The sequence below is a fragment of the Ostrea edulis genome, chromosome 8 (assembly GCF_947568905.1).
Source record: "Ostrea edulis chromosome 8, xbOstEdul1.1, whole genome shotgun sequence".
Taxonomy (NCBI): Eukaryota; Metazoa; Mollusca; class Bivalvia; order Ostreida; family Ostreidae; genus Ostrea; species Ostrea edulis.
Window position 1 is genome coordinate 36998768 of NC_079171.1, and position 25276 is coordinate 37024043.

At 33.7% G+C, this 25276-nt stretch overlaps 1 protein-coding gene across 2 annotated transcripts in view; it reads right to left on the bottom strand.

Moving 5' to 3' along the window:
- Positions 1-11332, bottom strand: part of LOC125662713 (uncharacterized) — a 35886-nt gene extending 24554 nt beyond the window's left edge. Inside the window, exons 1-2 of one of the 2 annotated variants that reach the window (XM_048895035.2) lie at positions 11230-11332; positions 227-301 (exon numbers count right to left, since the gene is read on the bottom strand). The gene's annotated coding sequence lies outside the window, so the exon portion shown is untranslated. The remainder of the gene's footprint in view (positions 1-226; positions 302-11229) is intronic. The other variant, XM_048895038.2, reaches the window with a different exon arrangement.
- Positions 11333-25276: the final 13944 nt, after the last annotated feature.

The following is a 25276-nucleotide window of genomic DNA, read 5'->3' on the forward strand; positions in this document are numbered from 1 at the left end:
CAATTTTTCCTACCTGTGAAGTATCCAGTAACATTTTGAAGCTTGTTTATGAAGTCGCTTTATATTCAGAAGAGGAAGTTAAAATGGCGGAGAAGTATACACTTATATTGCAAGTATAGGGGCAAAGATATCCCTTATAGTGCATCAAAAATAGATCACGAATTAAGGCAAAAAATATTGCCATACTTTTCAATAAGTCTGATATGAATAATGGTTTCATACTTACTAAAGTTCAGAGTTCGTTACATCTTTTGCCCCCGCCATCGAGTCGCTTGATATTCTTCTGTTCAGTTGCGCGCTGCTGATTGAATATAAAAGTAAAGAAAGTAAAATATTTTGTGTTAATGAAAGTGCACCAGCCTTCGTTGTTTTTTCTTTACCCAATACAAGAAATACAGACATTTCCTGATTATATTCCATAACATGTCACGATTGACCGGCATTCTGATCAATAAATACAACGAATATATGTACAGATATGTACATTAAAACCATCAATATGACCGTGTTCGCCCAACTATCTATTTTGTATTGCTTGTAGGAGTTATGAGATTGATCACTGTTCGTTATCTTCACCTTGCACTAAGTATAAATGATTAAGTGTCTAAATCCCTTGAATCTGGCCCTGTTTTGTTTCTGTTGCTCGTCTGTGGATCCGTTTCCCACTTCACATGAATTTTGTTCCTAGACTGTGAATGATCTGACGACCTCTCCACGTGTACCACATGCTGCTAAGTCGACTTGGAGATTCCTCCATTATGACATACGGACACTCTTTCCGCTCTAAGAATCCTCCGGATCCTTATCCTCAGGTTTGACTGGGAAGTAGGTAATATCCAGAGCCTCGTCTGTACCTGTCCACTACTGGCACAGGTTAATATTGGGAACCTCGTCCTGGCATTATTGATAAGCCTACCCCGCAAACCTTAAACAATATAGCTTACATAAGCACAATATAACAATGCCCCTAACATTGAGTGATATAAATATTAGAGTGCTTTTTTGACACTCAAAATATACATGGATTTACACACCATAAAGAACGACAAACAGTACTAACAGTAGTACTCTTTATAATACAAAGCAGTATTCATGAAACAACGTGCCTGTATTCCTATACATTGCACAAAGACTAAGTCAAAGTCCGATAAGAATGGCTTAACTTTAGCTATGAACACGTGGTAACGATGGTCCGTAAATATAGAGAAGATTTGACTTCAAATAAATTACACAGAAACTACAATGAGTAAATTAAGACGTTTAAATAGAAATAAAAATGAACTTACCCCGTGTTAATAGTGCTGCGTAGCTCATATCTTGTCTCTGGAAATTCGTGCGCTTCTATAGTGAAAGAACTCAGGTTTATATAGGCCTTTCAAAGCGGGTAGAACAACCCAGGCAGAGTCTATTATGCTATTATGCTGACCGGTGCAAGAAACTAGGAATAATGGGGCTCCACACACGATAAATTCATAGGAAACGTAACGAAACATCGAGGGTCAGTAACGAATATTTACAAAACTGATAATTGACTGTGACAAACTTTTAATATGTATTGGTATGTGAAAAGGTTAGGATAAAGAACAGTGATCAATCTCATAACTCCTATAAGCAATACGAAATAGATATATATAATACAAAATTAACAGTAGAGTAAACAAGGACCCCTGTTGACCGGTCACACCCGCCATGAGCCCTATATCTTGATCAGATGAACGGAGTAATCCGTAGTCACAATCAGTGTGCCAAGAACGGTCTAATAATAGATATGAAACACGTCAGACAGCATATGACCCAGTGACAGGTTGTTTTGACAAACCAGATGTTCTGAGGCAATATATTCGGGGAAGGGACTGTTATGGTATGGGCAGGGATATATCAAGGCGTGATAGCACATCTCGTGGATATTCATAGCAATCTTACAGCAGTAACATATCGGGAACAGGTCTTGAGACCACACGTCTTTCCTCTTATCCATCAAGAAAACCTTACATAGCAGCAGGACAACGCAAGCTTCCGTGTCGCTAGGGGTTTTGGTAACTCTCTGGCTAAAAATAACGTCCCACGTTTTGATTGACTACCATACAATCCAAATTTGTCCCCAATCGAGTATTTGTGGGATGAGCCGGGCGGGGGAAGCGCGTTAACATCCCATATAACGTCGCTAAACTCACACAGGCTCTTATTCAAGTGTGGAATAATAATACGTTTCTGATTTGGATCGGGAAATGGCGTAGGGTAATATTGTTTGAACGGTATTCATGCAAACGCCGTCTTTGATAAGACAACAAAAATCATCAAAATGTATTCAGTAATGGTGAAGTAATCGAGAAACCTAAACAATGAACTAATCATGAATGAATTATGTAAAATAATTTCTATCGAAAATAAATTTGTGTTTCTTTTTTCCGTTAATCTAATATACATGCATTTATGCTTTTTGTACAATGTATATTGCTTTATCTTATCTATCTATTTTTTTTATTCAGCGTTTAAATATGAACAATTTCTATCAAGGACATTATTCAATATGCCTAAAACTTCTATACTGGTACTGCAATTTTATACACGTAGACCTGTTTGTGCGTGTGGATATATTTGAGTTGATGGTGAATGTGAAATGCTAGATTCCATTGGTTTCACACTAAATTATTTGGTAATATATGCATATTTATTTCAATGAAAAACTGCAAATAAAGAAAACAAAATATAACATATATCATGCGAGGTTAACACAAAACCATATACATATACTTCTTGTACGAGAGAGAATTAAATAGAACAGTGATGAATCCAGAACAACCCCTGGGGCACATTCCTCCTATACACATAATCCCACCCACTCACATACCATAATTTATACATACACGAAACAGAGCCTTCTTAAACTACATGTATCAGTAGTTCTAATGCACATTTACACCAAACGTATTTTAATGCAGCCAGTGGACCTTCAAATTAATATCATTTGATGCATTGATATCAACATTTAAAAAGAACATTCAGCAAATTGTCTCAAATTTGCGAACTAACGCTAATGTCGCAAACTTTGATTAGACATTTTTTTCTAGATATGTTTTTACTTCGAATTTATTTTGAAAAAGTCAACAAAAGTATGATTTTGAATTAAATAAAAAATCAATAAGCTTTGATTTCGTAGTGTATCTAAATTATATTACGATTTGAATATTGATTTTGAGTATCTATATAGCCAGGCGTTATCTAAATAGAGGTATCTCTCTGTTTCCTGTGTACTTCAGAAACTGACACCAATTTGTATACACACATTATAATTCAGTATAAATATTAAAATCTCTACGGACCCTCTGACCTCCAGGAAAATAACATCTACGCAGAATAGACAATGCCAACTTCTCAGGTAACCGTATATCAAAAATGGGTTCGTTACGCCTTTGTTGCTTTATGATTTCCATCACCATCATAAACGCAGCGTGTCTACCTGTATATCGTGTGTATATATCAACACGTGGTAACTCTCGCAGTGAGAAGGGTTTTTATAATCATATTCATTCATTTATACTTTATTTCCTCCCTTAGGAGATTATAAATAAAGTACAATTACATCGATATCATTACAAATACTTACAAACAAGAACATGTATATAAAAAAAGGTTGATTAGTGTTACAGTTAGTGACAAATTAGAAAAATTATGTACACAATATGGCCAAATAGAAAATAAAGAGATATCCCGAGTTGTACACCTCAACGAATGAGTACACAGAGTAACATCTGTCCTTTTTAATGCCACAAAAATACTGCAGTGAGCATCTGTAGTTTAGGGCCGAAGCGCTGAACACCAATGTAAAGTTCAGCAGACGGAATGATGCAACATCCATCTGATTTAGAGGTGTAGATATTTGGACACCAAGAAGTACAAGGTACTATTCAGATTCCGAGAGCTCACAGAGTTCTACACACAGCTCGACACTAACGTTATTGTCGATGGCGTCCCACCACTTTTCTTGTATGTTGGAGGTAATCGGACATGAACAAGACGAGCGGCAGAAAATATCAGTGAACGGATCAGCACACAACGACACAAATGAACCAGGCCATTTATATGTATACCTCTGTATATTTTGCATATGAATTAGCAAAGGTCAATGTTCGTTGTATTCCAAATTGTAGCAGGTTTTGTAGCTGAAAATATCTGTCTGAATAAATGGAAGTCAGCACTGTTCATCCTAAGATGTCACTGGTCTGGGCGATATAATGATATAGTTTTCTTGGGGATGTTTTGGGTGGTGTTTGCAAACTGGCCTTATTCAAAAACAAGTACAAGACTCGGGTACACAGGTTGACATTAAGTATTACGCAATCTTAAAGTCTCTCTACAAAACATATACGAGACAAATGCGGCAGACATAAAATCTGACGTTTTTTAAGATTACATTTACCACTGATATGAGCATCTTTCAGCGATTGGAATGATATGCAAATTGAATGTAAATTAGATATTTAGGTTTTTCGCAAGTGAATTGATTATTGTATCAAATGTTATCGTAGACTGAATTTCTGTATATATATACCTATGCATTTTTTGTTTTATCTCTAAAACTTACAAGATTCATTGAAATAAATTATTTGTATAAAAGAAAGACATGTACATTGTATTTGTCATGGGACTGTTTGCTTTCTAACAAATAAAAAGATATACAAGAAGAATGTGCATTAAGATGATAATGAGAAAAGAGTGAGACGTCTCCGATTTGAATCTTTTCAAATATTGTTTGCAAAGGAGATATCACTTCGAAATGACGATATGCTATTATACAACCTCGTCAAGCGAATGTAATTCAAAGCGCAGGTGCACGAATAAACAGGAAGTATTGCGCATTGTGTGGTATGGTTTCAATAGAATTTATACACGTAGAAAAGCTCGAAAAGCTTGTAGTGTGTTAGATTTTCATTTGATCGCAGATTCTAAATCAATGATGTTGATAAATGTCTTGATGGGGTCTGAGGACTTCGTTGAAAAGCAGATATACCAAATTTGAAAGCATTGCTTTTGTTTATTAATTTCCTTTTGTAAATGCACCATTTTCTCATATACACACCTCAAATGAAAGAACTAGACACTTAATTTTAACTCTCGCCTTGGCAGCCTAAGAGACTATTGTATCGATGTTGGCAACATTAGACTCCGAGAAATAATTGACTTATGTGACATCTAAAATGTTCAGGAATTTGCGGAAATTTTAATTGATGCTAAAATTTGTGTGTTAAAAGGTTGATTTGGCGAGGAGTTCAACAAATTCACCTCAAAGGCTGTTTTTGACTATGTATGTGTTCCTCCCGATCTGCTTTGGAATTGTTATAAATTCCAAAATCAAACCTGCAGTGATACAAAAAACACCTTGGCTCTAGATATTATTCTCCAGACCATGACCTTTTAACTTTTGGACTTTGGTGATACTCAACATGAATCATATAACCATGATAACTGTAAGTAAAAGAAACCTATAAATACTTATAAGTAAACTGTACACATTAATGCATTATTTGTAATGTAGTTATACCTGAGATGGAACCGAGAATATCATACTATGAAGCATCAATAACCATTCTGGAATCAGGAAAGATTACATGATAGGGGAAAACGTTTTCGCAAAGCTGCAGGACAATATTCTAAGGATTCCTGAACACATCTCCTTACAATACAAAATTAATTTGATAAACAGCTTCGACTTTACGAGAAAAAATGCAGACGTGATTTCGCTTTCAATATTGAAACGTTGAATACAGAGAACCCAAGGACCTTCTGGAATGAATCAAAATAAAACTATGACCCAACCGAAAAGCTAGTATTCCAGTGGAACGTGTGCAAGACGAACTGTAATTTATGACAACCAAATCCTACAAAATTGGGAATCTATTTTCAAAACCTTATACATGAAATATTACAGAAATTGCGACGGGTTTACAATCAGGGCATCTTACACAAACAACATATTTAGGAAAACTCAGTGAACCCATTATTTGTACCAAATTAAGCTTTAAACATTTCTCCATAGAGAAAGTTGCAAAGTCCGTGATAGCGCAATTGAGATGTGGAAACCTCCCACTCCCTTTTTAAAACCGGTCGTTACCCAAATGAACCCCCACAAGAACGTTCTTGTACCTTATATAATGGTGGATCAATAGAGGATGAAAAACATTGTTCGTTGTAAAAAAAAAAAAAAATCGAAAACCATAAAGAAACATTCTTTCACACTATAAATATAAACAATAAAGTACAAGAAAATGACAGATGAAGATAACGAACAGTGATCAAATTCATAACTCTTTTAAGGAATATAAAATAGAGAGTTGGGCAAACACGAACCCCTGGATATACCAGAGGTGAGATCAGGTGCCTAGGAGGAGTAAGCATCCGATGTCGAGCAGGTAATAACGTAATTATTAATGCTAACTAATTCTACAGAATTGATAAGATGTAATGTATATAAAATTTAAAGTATTTCACTGCATCATTATTATATCATACATGGATTTCAACGTCTAAGTATTATTTACAAATCAAGTTATTTGTTTTATCACATCATGACTTAACGCGCGATGAACAGCTAGAAAATATCATAAGATATTCAATTTAAGTTGCATGTTTCTAGTTTTTTCTCTCTCCTTTAATCAAACTCCCAGATGGTAATAATTTTAGTTCTCGTTGTTAAGAGTCTGTCAAAGTGCAAATATATAATTGCCGGGATGTAACGACTACGGTAGTATTGATAATGGCATGGACTGGTAAAGGGTCACATTAAATAGTCTAAATACTAAAGAAAAAATGGGTAGAAACTGAGTACAACACTGACCAGCCTTTTCTGCTCTCTGACTTTCTTCATCGAATTTCGTACTCACCTTTATAGCAACAAGATGCAAATTAACAAAATTGCACTAACGCCATTCAAGACTTCAGTAGCTGCTAATTAAACGATTAGATCCCAGAAATGTTTATAAATATCTTTATCACTGACTTACAGTGCACATGACATAGGTCATACGGCATGATATAAAAGTGAAAACGTATTCAACATCATCTATCTTTATCTTTGTGAAACCTTTGTACATCCTTTGCACAATGTCCGTATATTTTATGTATACCTTCTAATAACATCGGTACACTTCATGCTCAGTCTCTGCAAAATATCCATACAACCTCTGTACAATATATACACAACATCTGTAATACAATTCTATATAATTTAATTCTTATTGTATTCTTGTCTCTGATTGGTCAAATTCAAATTGAGGAACGCAGGTTAATTTTGTATAACCTGGTTTGGTATGGGGACACCCCCCCCCCCTCGACAACCAGAAGCCGGAACTATGTTTTTCTCTCTCTAAATTTACATCGCAACACTGTTTTCAGCCTTCTATGGAATAGAAAGGCAACGTGTACAATAAGATACTTCAGTTTGATCGAATAATTTTAAAATAGATTAAAACAAAGATACTATATTCGAATTAATGATTTACCAAGTAAGCATTATCCTGTTCATTTTCAAATACATTTATCACTGGGAAAAGGGGGTGTTTCATTGCTGATCCGCCTTTCAACAAAGCAAACGCAAAAAACCATACGTCACATTTTACCACATGACGTTAGTCACATTGACATGTGGATCGCGATTTGTCACTTGCTTACATTTTTTCTTGTGTTGGATTTACTATTAGTGACAACGGTGCATGCAAGGGTAGGTTTTCATGTAGTAGAAATTTTCTCAGAGTTAAAAGCCGCAGATTAGTGTATTTCCTGATATTTGAAGACTTACTGTGGGTAGATCTAGGCCTAAACAATGCATTTCCCGTTTTTTCTCAATCTGTCGGAGATGAGCGACTTAAAAGTCGATCTCTAAAGGGTAGCGAACTACGCATTGCATGCATAGTCTACACATATTTTCTGTCATGACAAACTTCACCTTCGATACAATAATTTTATAAAGAGGTTACACTCTGTTGATCTAAGACAAATTGACAACGAGTTAAGATAGCGACTTTCACAGCTACATGTAGACGTTTCGTCGTTGTTGCTAAGTGAATCATTGCGTGGCTCAGTTGACTTGTATTTCCCCGAATTTATGTACATTTTGATAAACAAAGGTTGGTATCTTTGTCGCCTGCATTAAATTATAAGGAATGACTTTAATTCTGGGGCAAGTTATACGAGTATTACCTGGTTTGAGTTAGTTTACACTTGATAATCTGTGAAGCGAAGCGGATTATAAAAAAGCGTAAACTGACCCAAATCAGGCTATACTCCTATAACTTGACCCGGAATTAAAGTCATTCCTTAAATAATCAGTCTTTTTATGAAGCTCTGTACAATCTCTGATTAATCTACATAGAACTTCCATACATTGTGTAAAATTTCTGCACAATCTCTTGATACCATATATAAGCTATTGCCTTTTGAACATCTTATTTTAACGAAGTATACACCTTCTATTTTCTTAAAAACTACACCTCTACCATTGAATAACACAAACAAACTCTACAGTACTTAGATACGAGGGTTGTCCCAATATTACGAGGACTCGGCTTATAACTTTTAAAGTATCGACTTAATTTCATAAAAACTGCTATATATTACGTCCTATACCATTGTTGATCAATACCCACAATTCCAACTTTGTACTTCATTTATCTTTTTTGCGAAAATTAACTATTCTACAATAAGGTTGTGCTCGGCGGCGCAACTTGTGACGTCAAAATTTTCTCGCGGTATTTTACATGAACGTTTATCCTTCGAACAAGAAATCCTTCTTTGTTTTTCTTCATTTTCTAAAAGCCAAGGTATCTAACGTGAATATACCCTATACATTCCTAAATTATCCGATAAAATGCGGTGAACAGACGATTTGCTGATTCCCAAAATGTCTTAATCTCTCGTACTATCCGACGCCTGTCTTCCCGAAGAGTGTCCTCTAGTAATTTTACCGGTTTATCGTCGATTTCCTTCGGCCGGCCTCTCATTCCTGGTGTACTGTCTTCACATCCCTCGGAAAATAATTTGTGCCATTTGAACATTTCTTTGCGATTCTGTCAATTTTAATTTCTTGTCAGTCTCCGTTAGAGTAAAGCCGATTTTTGTGCAAAATGTTATGTCTTCTCGGTGCGCCGCGTTTGATGATGACGTCACCATTTCGCTGAGAAATGCCACTTGTACATGGAATTTTGGGACAACCCTCGTATATACTATCCTGAACGAACACACCTACTTCTTTCAATTATAGTTCACCTGAACATGTCACTACTGGAGATCGAAATATATTTGAATATAACCACCCGAAGACACTCATTTGAAAAAGGCCAGAAATTCATGAAATTCCGATTTTTCAAATGAGGATTCATTTTCATTATGAAATCAGTGAAAGATAATGCCAGACGATGGACTAAACATGAACGGAAAAATCCTCTAGCATTAGAGGCATATTGAAAAAAGCCCAGATATATGACACGCAACCTTTCTGTCTAGTAACAATTAGATAGATTGCATGACGAATATAAAGAAGTGACAACAAAGTCAGACAGATTAAACAGGTATTTGAAAATTAGGGCAGTATCACGACCATAGAATTTGCGGAATGTTAACTTTAAATGAGACTGTAAAACCCTTGGAACATGAACTTAATTTTTCTGTAGTCTGTCTCGATTATAAATGGGGTTGGTTAAAACTTTGTAACAATGTGGTCTCCGATTGCGAAACTCATTGTTTCTACTGTAACTTAGAAGAAATAGGCCTTCATTCAAATTGCCTTTCAAAAGACGAAATGTTTTAAAATCACGTTTTAGTTTTAAACACACTTGATATCCCAGTCAACCAGACCAATGAATATAATCTCTCTTATCTATATTAAATTTGAGATGTTCAAAACAAAACTTACAAAGACACATGCATGGTCCAGTAAATGTCTACCAAACCACTGATTTTTACTTCTCTCGAAAATATGAAGGAGAACCCTCAGACAATATTTCAAGAAGTCGTAAATCAAATGTGTATTCTCAAAACTCCCAAAGAACTTTAGTAAATTTGAATTCACTAGGCTCTACAGAATTATCAGCATCAAATGCATATATTCAACACATCTATTTTTCATGATAACCTTTTGACATCACAATTAATAATTCTTTGATATAAAAACATCGAACTCGGAAATATTCCTATTTCTTTATTAGTCATCCAAAAATCCATTCTCAAAAATAATTGTAATTCTATGTACATTATGATATGAATCTCATCCTTTAGTGGAGTATTACGTTCTCATTGTGATACCAATCAATATGATTGCTAATTTGGCATTTTAATATTGTCATGCAAGACACTCAACTGTTTAGAGTTTGCTTAGTAATGTTAATATAGGACGAAATGATACACGTAACTCATGGAAAAGGCGATCAATCTAGAAATAAGTGGTCAATTTCAAAACTCCTATAACAATAAAAACAAATCAAGAACAGGGCAGACATAGACCTGGATTGATGTGGGATCACGTGCGGTCAGGCGCTTACATATGTGAAATAATAAATGAAAACTATGCCACTTGCAATGCAAACAAATAAATATAATGAAGAGTGATCAATTTCATAAATCCGAGAAATAATACAAAATTAAGAAAAGCAAACACGGACCCCTGAATATACTGGAGATGGATTCAGGTGCCTAGGAGTATATATTAGTTAAAATTTTCAGCAAGTTACCTGGTTTGGGACATTTCCCCCTATTGTTGTATTATACCACATAAAATGTTCCTTACTCAGAGAGATAACAGTATTTGATTACTGTGTCAAAAATAAAAGTAACAATTGCCTGAAAAAAAAATCGTTTGTTGCCTGCTGATATTGATATCTTTAATTCCTCCACATTTGCAATATCAATTTTCACTGTTTGAATTGGTAAATAATGTGATCGAATTTGTTTTTATTACTTTCACAAGTTGACGGTTTATTGCCCTGAAACATTGCAAGGCGGAAGTTGTGAAAATCCAATCCAAAAATGCACATAAAATCAATGAAATAATCCCAAAGTACTGTAACTAATATTCATTCGATAATGTGGCATATACATAAATTATCTGTAAAATCTATGTGCTGTGAAGGAACACACAAAACAAGTGATTATTCTAAATAACCAGCAGCGCCAATATTGTATATATTAACTATAACTACACTCACCAAACAGGTCAGTGTAAACAACAATGTGATTTACCTGATGTGAGTCGATGTATCCCAAGGCAGTGCTATGTCGAAAGTCTGCTCCAAAGAAATACGTCTGCTTAGGAAAGGAATTCACGAGCAACTGCTTTTCACACTGCACTTCTGGTCGGGTATAGACAGTTCAACCCAAGTTAAGTCGCCCAATTCACTACAAATGAAACGCAAACAAATAATTTACTTAAGTAAGTGTCATGCAATAAAAATGTTATGTAACAAAATGCATTTGAGCTAGATTCACATTGTCTTCACAATAATATAAAAAACCTCATGATTTATATGGTGTTGTGATTCGTATATGTAATGACGGCATGACACCTACGGAAGTTTACAAAGCAGCTTTCATAAGTTGAAATTTCGCATTCCACAATGTATCAATTTGGCAATACAATCTGTCATTTGGTCAAATTCTGTTTGACGTGTTTCATATGAATTCAGATCTAAGTACCAAAGACCATGGACATGCTGTCAATGAGGAAGTCCAGCATCTTTTTATTATCACCTTCTGAATCAAAGTTACTGTGTTGTTTGATAATTATTTGTGTGGATGACTGATCACAAGTTAAAAATATTTCTGAATTCCATTATTTTACAGGTCGTGGTAGCTCGGCGGTAGAGTGTTCGCTTCGTAACCAGGAGGTCATGAGTTCGATCCTCGCTCGTGCCACCTAACATCGTCAAACCTAAGATGTTAGAATAGGTAGTGATTGCTACTTTGCCAAACGCTGGGCATTAAGAAGTGAGAATCACGGGTCTTTCGGATATGACCTGTAAAACAGGGGACGTGTTGCGGTAGGCGTTGGCACGATAAAGAAGTATCACTACTACGGTCCTGAGCGCTTAACATAGGTCTTAATTTGGTACTTCATCTACAGCTGTTGACGTCTCTATATGAGTGAAAAATTATGTACGGGACGCAAAACAATCAATCAATCAACCATTATTTTATTGAAGAAGCACCATCTATGACGTCAGAAAGCCTACTCTTTAATTTATAGTGAGAAATGATGTGATTAAGTGTTAAAAAGTCATACGTTTTGATAGTTTTGGAAAAGGTTTGTCATTTCAAATCTAATATTTGTTTTTGAGAATGTACATTTGATTAGCACCAAATCGTGTATATGTTTGTGGCACAATACGTGAAAGATAAAGATAACGACCAGTGATCTTCATTTGAACAGTTCACAAATATATTAACTGTTGTGAAGTGGAAACTTCAGACGTTTCATACTGATTGTTAGGCCGTTCTTGGCACACTGCTTCTGTCTATAGTTTGCTGCATTTACCTCATCAGGATATAGGATTCACGGTGGGTGTGACCGGTATACTGGGGATGCTTATCCCTCCTAGGCACCTGATTCCAACTATGGTATATCCAGGGGTCAGTGTTTGCCTAGCTCTCTATTTTGTATTTCTTATAGAAGTTTTATTTCTTCATGATTTCTATCTATGCACTGTAAAGCTGTTAATTATTAAAGTGTTTGGATGCAATAGTAGAGGTTTATTTTCAGTAAATACAATGTGTAGACTGACACTTTATATTGATCTCAGAATATACATTTAAGATAGAGAAAAAATAAGAAAAAATCTGCATTGATATGAACTTTGGCTCACTTCTTCAAGCTCAAAGCATTCATGATAGTATCTTCTGAAATTTGATATCACACAAATCTCAAACTTAGTGTACCCAATACCTCTTTAGTCTGGTAAATATACGTTAGATTTCTTGCAAGAGAGTCCCATGTAGTCTCTAAAACTTTCAAAGAAAGGACTAAGTAAAACTAACATAAAATCATTTTTTATATGTACAGATAATAAATCTGGCTGCATACCACTCATATAATATTTGTATTCAATGTATTATTACTAGTAAGGGACACATGTTGTGGCAATAAGCTAGTTGGACAGAGACTGATGACTCCACGTATATTGGCAACAACATAAAAAATATGTAGGATCCGGAATTCAGAAACATATGCAATCGTCCTGGTTGTAGATGGGAAAGTTTTGCAACAGAGAATTGCAATTATCACCAGAAAAAGATGAAAAAGAAGTTAGATAGATTTACGGTTAGAAGGAGAGACAATGCAGAAATATACAATGAAAGGTGAAGATAACGAACAGTGATCAATCTTATAACTCCTATAAGCAATACGAAATAGATAGTTGGACAAACACTGACTCCTGAATATACCAACATTCTAGGTCCAATCAGAAACTTGGATGTCAAGGTATATCTATATATTCTACCTCACCTGATGTTATCTAAATATAAAAATAAAATATTCTAATTCGCACATTCCATAAGGTATTACAGCACATGAGGCACATTATGATTACAACATTTGAAATAGCCATTTTGTCATTTCTAATCATTTTATTTCAGGACACACACGACTTTTCTCAATAATCTATATTTTTTTATGGCATTTCAAGTACAATTCATTTGTGTTATATTTCTTCTTCAAAGGCCCTTGGGGTACATTACCATGTCTGTTTTAGATTTAGCATAGTTTAATTGTTTCAGGTTGTTGCAAGTAAAATGGGAAGTCAGTTCCTTAAATATTTCAGTTGTATAAATAAACATTACAGTACATGTAACAAAGAAGGCGATAAAAATCTCTAGAACAATGTGGTATTGAACCCGAGACCCCTGCATTACTATGTAGGTGATCAATATAATTAATTCAGATCTTTCCTAACGGTTACACCGGAGAATGATCTGACAACATTGCATTTGAGGTCGTGTTATTGACCCAGTCTCATGAATAATTCAAATACAATAGCTTGACAAAGAATAAAGGACCAATCAATAATCATTGTATGGAAGCGTATTCGGATTGTAATTTAACAAAACATGGCGTCGATGCATGAAAAGTTTAAAGGAAATCAAAATATCAGCGTTAAAGGAAGAACAAAGGAAGATCTTAGATACTATACATCCATTATCAGTAAATTATCTTTTCTGTGGCGTTCTAACATTGCTCTTCTTCAATCATTCTTTCGTGGTTCTCGGTTCCGATATATCAGCAAAACTTCATGTTAGCAAAAGGCGTCATTTGATTGGTCAAGTGTGAAATGTGAAATAGTATGACCCCAGATACAATGCTGTCAGATCCATCTCCAGTGTAGCGGTTTGAAAAGATCTGTTTTTAATTATATTTGGTAGGTGATCTAACCATTGAACTACCCAGGCCGATATACAAAGTGTGGTAATATTACTACGATATAAAATTTCAACCTGTTTCGGAAATCTTATAAGAACGCTTCATATCGAGGGGATAAAAAAATGATTGTAGAGAAAATGCCATAAACGTCGTGTATGTTCTTAAACGATTAAATAAAAATCATAAAAAGTAATAAAAATTCCTTTTCTCTGGGAAATGTGATGCTTGTGGATACACCAGGTATTTATGTACTATTTCTTCACAATTGTAGCCTGTAGCCATTGTGATAATATAACATGTTGCGTCAAATGCAAAACTGAAATAGTACGGCATATATTTGTAAAGAAATTTAGGTCCTATTATTTTGAGGTCAAAATTTTTACCCTGATGATTTTACGTTTCATTTTCGATGATTTTATGAATCATTCTCAATGTTTAATGCATTACAAAAGAAAATTTGCATAATTAGAGACAGGAAAGTGGACTAATACTAACATCGCAATAATGATTGATTTGTATGTAAATCTTATACGGTACCAATTTTGATGTACCAGATGCACATTTCGACAAATTATGTCTATTCTGTGATGCTCAACCGAAATATTTGAAATTCGAAATAACAATGGCGTTTTAGAGCTATTATAGGTAAAAACGGTGTGCCAAAAAAAGGTGGAGTCAAATTCGTTCAAGGATAAGAGCTATGCATGAGGGAGATAATCCTTAATTTTGAAATGAATTTCTAAATTTTATAACAGCAATTAAATATACATCCGTATTTTTAAGCTAGTAACGAAGTACTTAGCTACTGGGCTGTAGAGACCCTCGGGGACTAACAGTATATTGTTTAACGTCCCTCTCGAAGGGCTGCAAAATTTAGGTCTATGCTTGGTGCTTACGGCCTTTGAGCAGGGGGGAATCTTTATCGCACACAACTGCTGCGACACGGGACCTCGGTTTTTCCGGTGTCATCCGAAGGACCGCCCCCCAATTTAGTCGCCTCTTACGACAAGCAAGGGATACTTAGGACATATTCTAATCCGGATCCCCACAGGAGCACATCGCAAGAGTATTTATAAAAATTGGTTAGAAAAATGAAATGATGACTCACTAACGACGATGTATTGCATATCAACCGAAATGCGAATACGATATTTTTGACACGAGCCATTGTGCTTGTTGAATATCGTGCAATTTTTCAAATCTAAGGAACGAAATCTAGATAAACATTCAATCAAATTTAGAATAGGTGAACATTGAAGAAACCTTTGTCTTCGTCTTTTATATAAGGTTTAGTTTGTGTTGCTGATAACACATATTCTGACCGAGTCGCCTCCTGATGAAGAATGAAGATCTTACCTTTCATTCACAATTTCCAGATCTGCCGCTTGAAGCCAAAGCGGCAAATGTAGAAAAAAAAATCTTTTCTGATCACCCGTTATCTGCCGTCTGTCCTTTTGTAAACCTTTTACATTTTCAACTTCTTCTCTAAAACCACTGGTCCAATGTAAACCAAACTTGGAAAAAGGCATTTAATGAAGGGCGTTCAAGTTATTTAAATGATGGGCCATACCCTCTTTAAAGGGGAGATACTCACAAATATGCAAAAATAGCAAGGGCCATCAAAACTCTCCTAAAAAAAATCGCTGGGCCAGACATGTTTGCATTTACATGAAAACTCCCTGACCTAGTCCAGATTCATGTTTGTTAAAACCATGTCCTCCGGGGGAAAGGTGAGACAACAATAGGGGACGAAAGTTGTATATACCAACGCATAGAGAAAATCTTTAAAAATCTTCTGAAGAACCATTAAGTCAGAGAAGTATATATGTACATGAAAGCTCCCTGGCATAGTGCAGATTCGAGTTTGTTAACATCACGGATCCCAGGGGTAGGGTGGGACACACTAGAGGATCAAAGTTTTCATGCTAATATATAGGAAAAATCTTAAAATATTGGCCAAGGCGACTCAGATGAGCGATGTGGCAAATTGGTCTGGAAGCACAATTAAGGTTCCAGTAAGGAGGCGTGTCCTAATCTATACAGGAATGTGCATCGTGACATCGCACATAAACAACAAAGTATTGCAATCTTTCAAATTATCATGAAATATAATAATTAATAATTAAATGCACAGAAGTATAGGAATAAGTAAAAACATTAAACGGGTTTTTTGTCATTAAAGTAATCTTAGAAGTTGAGACATAGGCAAAATATTGATCGCTATGCACTTGTCATCATGATAGTCTGACGCATATTATTTGCAGTAATTGGCGCATCAACTGGGTTTTTTTCTTTATAAAAAAATGCATTATTATATTAATTTTACAATCAAATGGAAAAATATTTGCAGATATATATAAAACTATTAATTTTAGAACAATTGCTTTTTTATCAACTCACTGAAATATTTTTCTATTTATCCCGTAGGAAAACATTAATTCTTTATTGATAAGTGGCCAGATGGGCGGGTCTTAAAATTCAATTATTTGCAAAGGCATACCCTATTGCATCACAATGTTTTTTTTAAAAAAAAGTGAAACCTAGAAATATTAATCTATTTGAAAAATACTGCTATCCTGATAAAAGTTTAAAAATATTTTTTTTATTTTAAATAAAATGCAGTTAATTGTCCGTCACAATATTATTTCAACAATTATACCCCGAAATCTGTAGAAATTTGCAGCGTTTTCATAACTAGAGTGGTTGTTTAAAACATTAATGAATTAAAGTTTGAATTTCAACCTCATTATGCCTTTGTCTTTGCCTTTGCCAATATCGAAATTTATTAATGACCTCTATATCGCAGATATATTTGCTAAAACCACGTGACGCCGAATCACGTGATCTATCTAAATATAAAATATATAACGTCCTAAATATGTATTTTTAGTTCATCATATTTTAATTCAATATCAAGTAAAGTTCTAAAATATTCCATTCGTATCAATAAATTATGCTTTTCAATTGCAAATTTTTGGGGATTTTCCATTTGCCACCTTAACTTTCTGCGTTCTTGTTTTTCAAATCATAAAGAACTATTTCATGGAAAATAATGAAGTACCCTATTCATTGAATGCTTAGGCTAAACACACAGATCTGTACACAATATTTCGTGTATACATGAGACAAAACCCCAACAACACCCGCATACAACTATATAGGAGTTACTGATGCTGAGCATCAAAGGAGAATAAAAGATCGCATAGCATAGATCATATCATGGGATAAATTGATATAACTGTTGATTAATCTCAAAACAATAAGCGGTCAACACATGTGCATTTTCATTATAGAAAACAACACTAGAAACTTGCTGACCTGGTCTGATCATTGTTTTGGGACTAATTCGAAGAATTTAACAAAAGACATTATCCCACCATAGGGAATTCGAATTTACAAACTTTCGATTATTGGTATTCGAGAGCACAATCCGAGACAACCATGAATGTATTCAAACTATCCTAAAAGTACTATTTAGATATATAATGTACTTGGGCCCGATTTTCTTTATTTCAGATATGATTTTATCGTTTGTTGCATAGATAAGTTTTATATAATTATTCATTGTGTTATTCAACATCCATTGCACCTCTTTACCGAAGTCTTTCATCTTCAGCTTTGTATCAGACAAACAATGTAATACATTTTAAAACAGATAATTTCAAGAAATATATTGTATGTCCAAAATGTTTCTCAATGAATGATTTTTTTCTTCTAATGATTAAAACATTATAAAGGGTAAAAGTGTGTCAAAAAAGTGTAGCATTATTGTCCAAGGAAATCATAAATTAGCTAATTTCAAAAGGCCCTATGAAAAAGTCTTCTAAAGTCTGTAATGATTAATAGAAAAATAAGTCTTGTTGAATTAAAAACTAAACCAAATAAAAAAAAAAAAAAAGCAACAAACAAACAAACATACTGTTATAAAAGATAAAGTGTAAAAATATGTGTGATGTTGGCCCTATGTATGCATTCAGGTTATTTAGTTTTGAAGGAGAAAATGGAATATTGGGCACATTTTACACCAGTCGGCACATTGCAAAAGCTTATGTGTGAAACCAGACAGATGGGTCTGTTTTTGCCTAACGAAGATATATATATATATATATATATATATATATATATATATATATATATATATATATATACTTAAGAATACAAACTCAGTTTAGTCTACAATTGGGAAAATGTATGTATAGGGTTTCAATCTAATTTGAAGTGTTTATATTTCGAATGTTTGTAGTGAAGTAGACTGTAAATTGTTATATTACCATAGCAATGTTATTCATGATGTACAGAAAACAATTTGTTTCTTATTCATTATGTAATGTAGGACCATAATGGAAACTAGCTGTATATGCTAATTTGTGTTATTCTGGATAAATAAGGTATATTATTATTATTATTGATTAAAAAGCATATTAATTCAAAGCAAAGTGTTATGCATCACTGAATGGATTTGAAATTACAAGGAAAGAACATATTTATTATATTTCAAATTTACATTTGCTAATGTTTTATCAGTGATAACCATGGACAATAAATCTTGGGTTCTAACATCACTGTGAAAATCAAATCTCCTGAGGCCAAAACTGAAGGAAGAAAAAATAATAGAGAAAATATATATAAGATAGGTGTTCCATAGGTGATATTCAATCTCAGAAGACAATATAACCAAAGCTGTGTTAGTAATAAAAAGATTTGAAAATGCTTCACTTGAAAATATGTTTTTTTGTGAGGCACGAAAGAGAAAAAAAGGTATTGTTATATCTGTTCACCCTTTTCTGATCTGATATGCTCAAGTGCAAATATATAACATTATATTGACATATAACGCGTAAGATATCCGATCCATAAAAATATCTATTTTCAAAAACAATATATATTGTCTTTTTAAAAAAACCAAATTGTCTAATTATTAATGTGCTAACAGAAGCGGATATACATGGGAGTCTCCCCGTCTTTTACCCCACAAATTTACAAGGCAGTACTGGAGTATATATATGAAACTCCGAATTTGGCACCCCAATGGCTGATTATTTTGGTTAATACTTGACTTTCACACGCCCTCTTTTTTTCTGAAATCCTGAATCCGCCACTGGCTAAAGATGTGAAGAAAATAGATTAGACCTGGATCTATTTATAGCAAATTATACATTTTAATGTGAGTTATCTCTCCTTGTAAACATTTAGTAAAAATAGTTATTGTATAATTTGTATGGTGACCTTTACTTTTCTTCACATATTTTGAAAAAACCATGGTGATCGAATGAGCTTTCTTTAGAAATTATATTCTTATTGACTTTATTTTTCAAGAATATGTTTTTCTCATAGGGATTAATGTTACATGTATACTACAGGACAGATGTTTCTTTTGATTTCCGTAAATCACTGCATATGTTAAACTTACCTTTAATTTCTTTTGTACCGACTTTTGTATTGCACAACATTCCTTTAAAAATGGGGCTTTTGTGGATCGGATATCTTGAAATAGGAATAGTCACTTTTGGATTTTTTAAAAAGTAAATGAAATTAAAGTATATATTTGATGCGAAGTAAATTATAAATGTTGACTTTTAACCGAATGTTGAAAGTAAACAGGATTTAAAAGTGATCTTTATGGGTTTAAGTTTGCGTCTATACTTCTTTAATTAAAGTTGACGTAAAGGTAATCTTGAATTTTTGTGATCCATTGGGTGAATTTAGTTCCACAGTATTATTTTCTAAAGATATTTTGCCATGCGGAGTTGAATGAACGAGGGAATGATTCAGGGTATCAGCTGACATCTGATCTATGAAGCACATATCTCATACACTTAAATAGATCACAGATAAAACAGCCGAAATATGCTCTTTCGTCCCCAGTGGACTTTAAATTCAGTGATCAGTTTATCCTACATGACAAATCTTTTATATTCCATCTGAACTTAACTCTTTAAGAAATATAAACGTATGATGCGTCATTTAAATTCTGACTATTGTGTCACCCTGCTATTTTTTTCTAATCATACAGAGACTTCACACGAGGCTAAGGTTATACACGGAACTGAGTTATTCTAAAATCAAATTTTTACCACTACTTATTCATTTGCTTCATGAAGCAGTATCTATAAGGATAAACTTTGTCAGAATTCATACGTACAGGAAAATATTTTTTTCTGAAATTTCTTGTTCAAGGTTTTATTTTTACCAAATTCAGGCTTACAAGATTTTACTTGATCTGAAGGGTATATTTTGTTAGAATTCATAGTTATGAATGGCGAAGATAACGAACAGTAACCACAATCATCACTACTATAAGCAATACAAAATAGGGTTGGGCAGATATGGACTCCTGAATATACCAGAGGTGGAATCAGGGTCCTTATTCACCAAACATCTTACGACTAAGCTGAAAAAATAATTCAGTCTGAAAATCAAATAACAATCATTAGATCATAAGTATGTATTCAAGTTTTATAAACCATGGCTGTACATATTAATTAAGAAAATTTACAAGAAATCAAAAAGTAAGACTACAGTGTTCATAAATATTGATCTTAGTCGTAAGATCATTTGTGAATAAGTGCCCAGGTGCCTAGGAGGAATAAGCATCCTCTGTCGACCGGTCACACCCGCCGTGAGCCCTATGTCTTGATCAATATCTAAGGAGAGGAGATTGGATTCTCTTAAATCATTTAAATATATTTAGATTTTAAATAGTGATCAAAGTGAAATTGACCTAATTTACCTAACTATTACATGATTAGAAGACAATTTGTTTTTGCATTTTAAACTTATTGGAAAATTTACTCGCAATTAAAAAAGGTATAAAAATCTAACGTTCGATAGATGTATGTAGTAAATGAATGATTCTGTTTCATGTTTTTATGAAGAGAAAGTTTGAATTCCGAATGTAAACCTATGCGGTGACAATAGTATAAATCGAAAAACAAAGCGAATAACAACTAAATTATCTCTTATTTTGTTTTAGATATGGTGATTTCAACATAATTTACAGTGTTATCCATTAGTTTATACAAGTATATATGGCAATGTTTTCCTACATTTGTTTCATGACCTAATTTTGTAATCATTAAAGCTTTTAAACATTTAATAGCATCCAATTAAAGAATGGCGCTCCAACGATTTACTACACTTTTCATTTTACCAATTTTCTTGTATATTACGACTTTCACAACTCATCTCGCACTGATTAATGATAGACAACTTCATTTTGCTCAGATCTTGTAAAGGATTTGCCCCTGCTAATTTCAAATTGGAGGATAAAATTACCGATTTCTGATTTGTTTTGTTTTATTCATGAGCTATCCACGGGGAAATATAACAATTCTATAAAAAATAGAACATTGAAAACCTCAATTTATCAGCATAGTCTCATTAGTTATTCTATAGAAAAATGAAAATCAGTTACACTATTTACGCAATGAAGGTATTCATCCAACAGCTAGTAAATAATATTCACCTTTCACCTTCCATTTTTAACCTTAAAATTCTTAACCATTTGAGCAGTGTTTGTTTTGACAACATTTAATTAACTCTTAGGTCACCTGGGTAACATGTCACAATTGGTCAGCATCCGTCGTCGTCCGTCATGCGTTAACAATTGAACATTTTACTTCTTTTTGATAACAACCATTCTAACTCTTTTCGAAATTGGTGTTAAGCATCTTTAGGACAAGGAGGACATAAATTATAAATTGCGGGACTCCTGTACCCCTTAGGGTCGGGACAAAGATTGCCAGAAATTTAATTTTTGAAAATATTCATATATACAGCTACATAGAACAGGAAGGTCTCTACCAAAATTGTAAATTTCATGATTGCCCGGGGTAGATGTTTTGATTCAAAGGGCGGCGACAAACTTGGCATATAGTGGTTTTTGTATAAAACATTTAAATAAAATCTTGCTTAATGTTAATGATACCAAATTGAAACTGAATGGATATTTTGAAGGAGCAAGTAATCAATTATCGAAATTTTATAATTTTATTTTCCCAATGGCAGGTCCGTGGTTTTGGTACCAGGATGCGAACATGGCCATTGTGGTATTCAGTGATTAAATGTTTTTATCATTTGAAAGACGTCTTTAAGTTTGCTGATACTGTATGAAACACTGACCAATCTCATAACTCCTATAAGCAATTCAAAATAGATAGTTGGGCAAAGACATAAAACTAAATGCATATTTAGGAAAAGCAGAAAGGGATGCACCAAAATTGTAAAAAAAAAAAAAAAAAAAAAAAAAAAAAAAAAAAAAAGTCGCAACTCCAGGGTTCTGACTATAGGGCGCGCTAAATATGGACATATATTGTTAATATAATAATATGATATACATCATATTCTGTAAAGTCTTTTATCAATATCAACACTTTTGGGGGCTTTTGGGTGGTTTTTTTTTAAAGAACACATCTTGTTTTGTACTGTTGCTGAATAAAAGAATGTAGTCCATATATGCAGAATAGGAAAATTATTATAGATTCCATAGCCCTTAAGGCAAGTGAAACTTTTAACTAATGCCCAGGTGACCGAAAAGGCAAAAGGGCATGTGAGATTCTTGTTTGATATCATTAAGCATGGAAACAAATCGTTGGGAATTTAAAACAAAATCCACAAAAGTGCCTGATGGGTAGCAAATATTCAATTGCAAAAGCCGTCCGTTTTCAGAGTCTTCATTCGAAAATCCATATCGGTATTACAATGACTTGATCCCCGGTATTCTCTTTGCTATGGCAGTTAAGGTGGTATTTAAGTTTCGAAATAAACACATTAGAACGAAGAATGAATGATGTGAAAAGAAAACTTGATTGTACTTAAATGAGACCAAAGAACAACACATTTCGAAGACAATAAGGGGATATGATATTTTTGTAGAAAATGTGTAACTAACATTTATTAGAGATTTGATGTATTTTCTGAAGGAAACAGGTGTAGACAATATATACCACCCTTGTTTATGAAGAGGTTAATGAAAAATCACAAGGAGAGTGGATTGCTCTAAGAAGGTGATTTGTTTTACAGACATGTCAGAGTTTCATGCAATCATTAAAATCTTCATCAACATGATTTATCTAATCTTGTCTAAACTGAAGATCAATTAACACATGTATCAATATAAGATATTTATATGGGTGATATGATTGATAGTATTGAAAACAATATTTTCGTTTTCTGGCTTCTACCTTAAATCTCTGTTTTGCAAATCAGTCAAAATGCTTTAGTGCAAATTTTGCATACAGTTCAGCTACTATAGTTACTGTGGAATTAAAGTCCTTTGTGAAGCTAAATGTTAATCTAAGTTGCAATTATGTTTCAATGACGGCATGTGAATTTTCAGACTTGGATTTAGATTTACTTTCTGTTGTTTTTCTTTTTCACGTCCAAGGCACAAGTTGTTTCCCACCAGCATAGATTGATTGATTGGAGTTTAGCGCTGCATTGGCAATATATTTAGCCCTTTTATGGTGGTTAACTAAACAAAATATGGTCGTTTTTGAAGAGTGTTGGAACAGTGTTGAAAAGAGTGAAGAGTGTTGAAATCTTAATTTCAGCATAGGAATTAAACAGAATAGATAAACAGTATATGTAACATTAGTATCTTTGTGAAACAGTGTCGTCCGTCATCTTGTTTCAGTACTTTGATTGAACCATAGTCAGATAGTTGTAACTAATTAAGAAATCTTTTCGCGGGATTGAAGAATTTTTAAAGCAATGTATGTTTGGGGGTTCCATTTTATTCCACCCAAAAACCTGTTTATCTCTATCGTGCATTGAAGAAGTACATTTCAAAATGAAATGTTTATCAAGAATGATTAATCATGATAGTTTGTTCAGAAGTTTATGTATTTTGACACAAATTCTGATTATGAAATGCTTTGGTCTACCTCCTCAGTTATCTTTGTGTTTCTCATTCGTTGTTATCTTAATAGAAACCTTAGATCCACTCGGCCATAATTAAACACCTAGAGAAATAAATTCGACTTGAGAAGAATCTGATTAGCGTTATAAAAAAAAAGATCAGAGGTCAGCAATCTATACGTGTGCCACTTTGAATGAAATTCCTACCTTCAGAACGTTATTTTGTAAGAAGATTGATATGCGATCGTCGGCTGCTTTGTCCCGATTTACACAGCTCAACACCTATTGTAATTAGGATATTTAAACCTGTATGATTCTGTTTACGAATTCCTGTCTTCAGCGGCCTACATGCACTCTGTACTTTAACTACTGATCAATATATACTTGAATATCAGCGCTTATATATTTCAAATGAGTATATTGATTATAAATGGTTATACAAAATTCAAATCTATCAATGTCGTTTGTTCTACTTTATTATGTTTACGATTAAGGTAATTCCCCATACCACATTTTAAAATTGAAAAACCTACATATTTCTATCAACATTTGCATGCATTTTGTCGAGGATGTAAATTGATCAAATTCCCGATGGAAAATATGTTTAGCGGCCTTTCCCAGAGTACAACCACTTCTAACAATAGAACACATCACTTTAAAACAAGCAGTGTTACTCTACATACATTTTAAGGCACTGTCATTATTTAAACGATAGAAATATGTTTCTTTCATATGAATTGAAGAAAATGAATTGCATTTGACTGTTTTCAATAATTTTTCATCTACTGAACCATGCTCTTGGTTTCAAGGTGATGAAAATGCACATATAGTGGTCAAATTTTGACTAATCATAGCCTACCATATCCGGAAAATTGTGTTTTCAAAAACCTTCAGATTTTTGAAACATTTCAATATGTTTTACCTTTACACTTCAGCAATCATTTGACATAAGAAGAAGATAGGGTATCGGATAATTTGATAGCCCAATGACCCCCTCTAGGTTAAAAACCTTGAAAA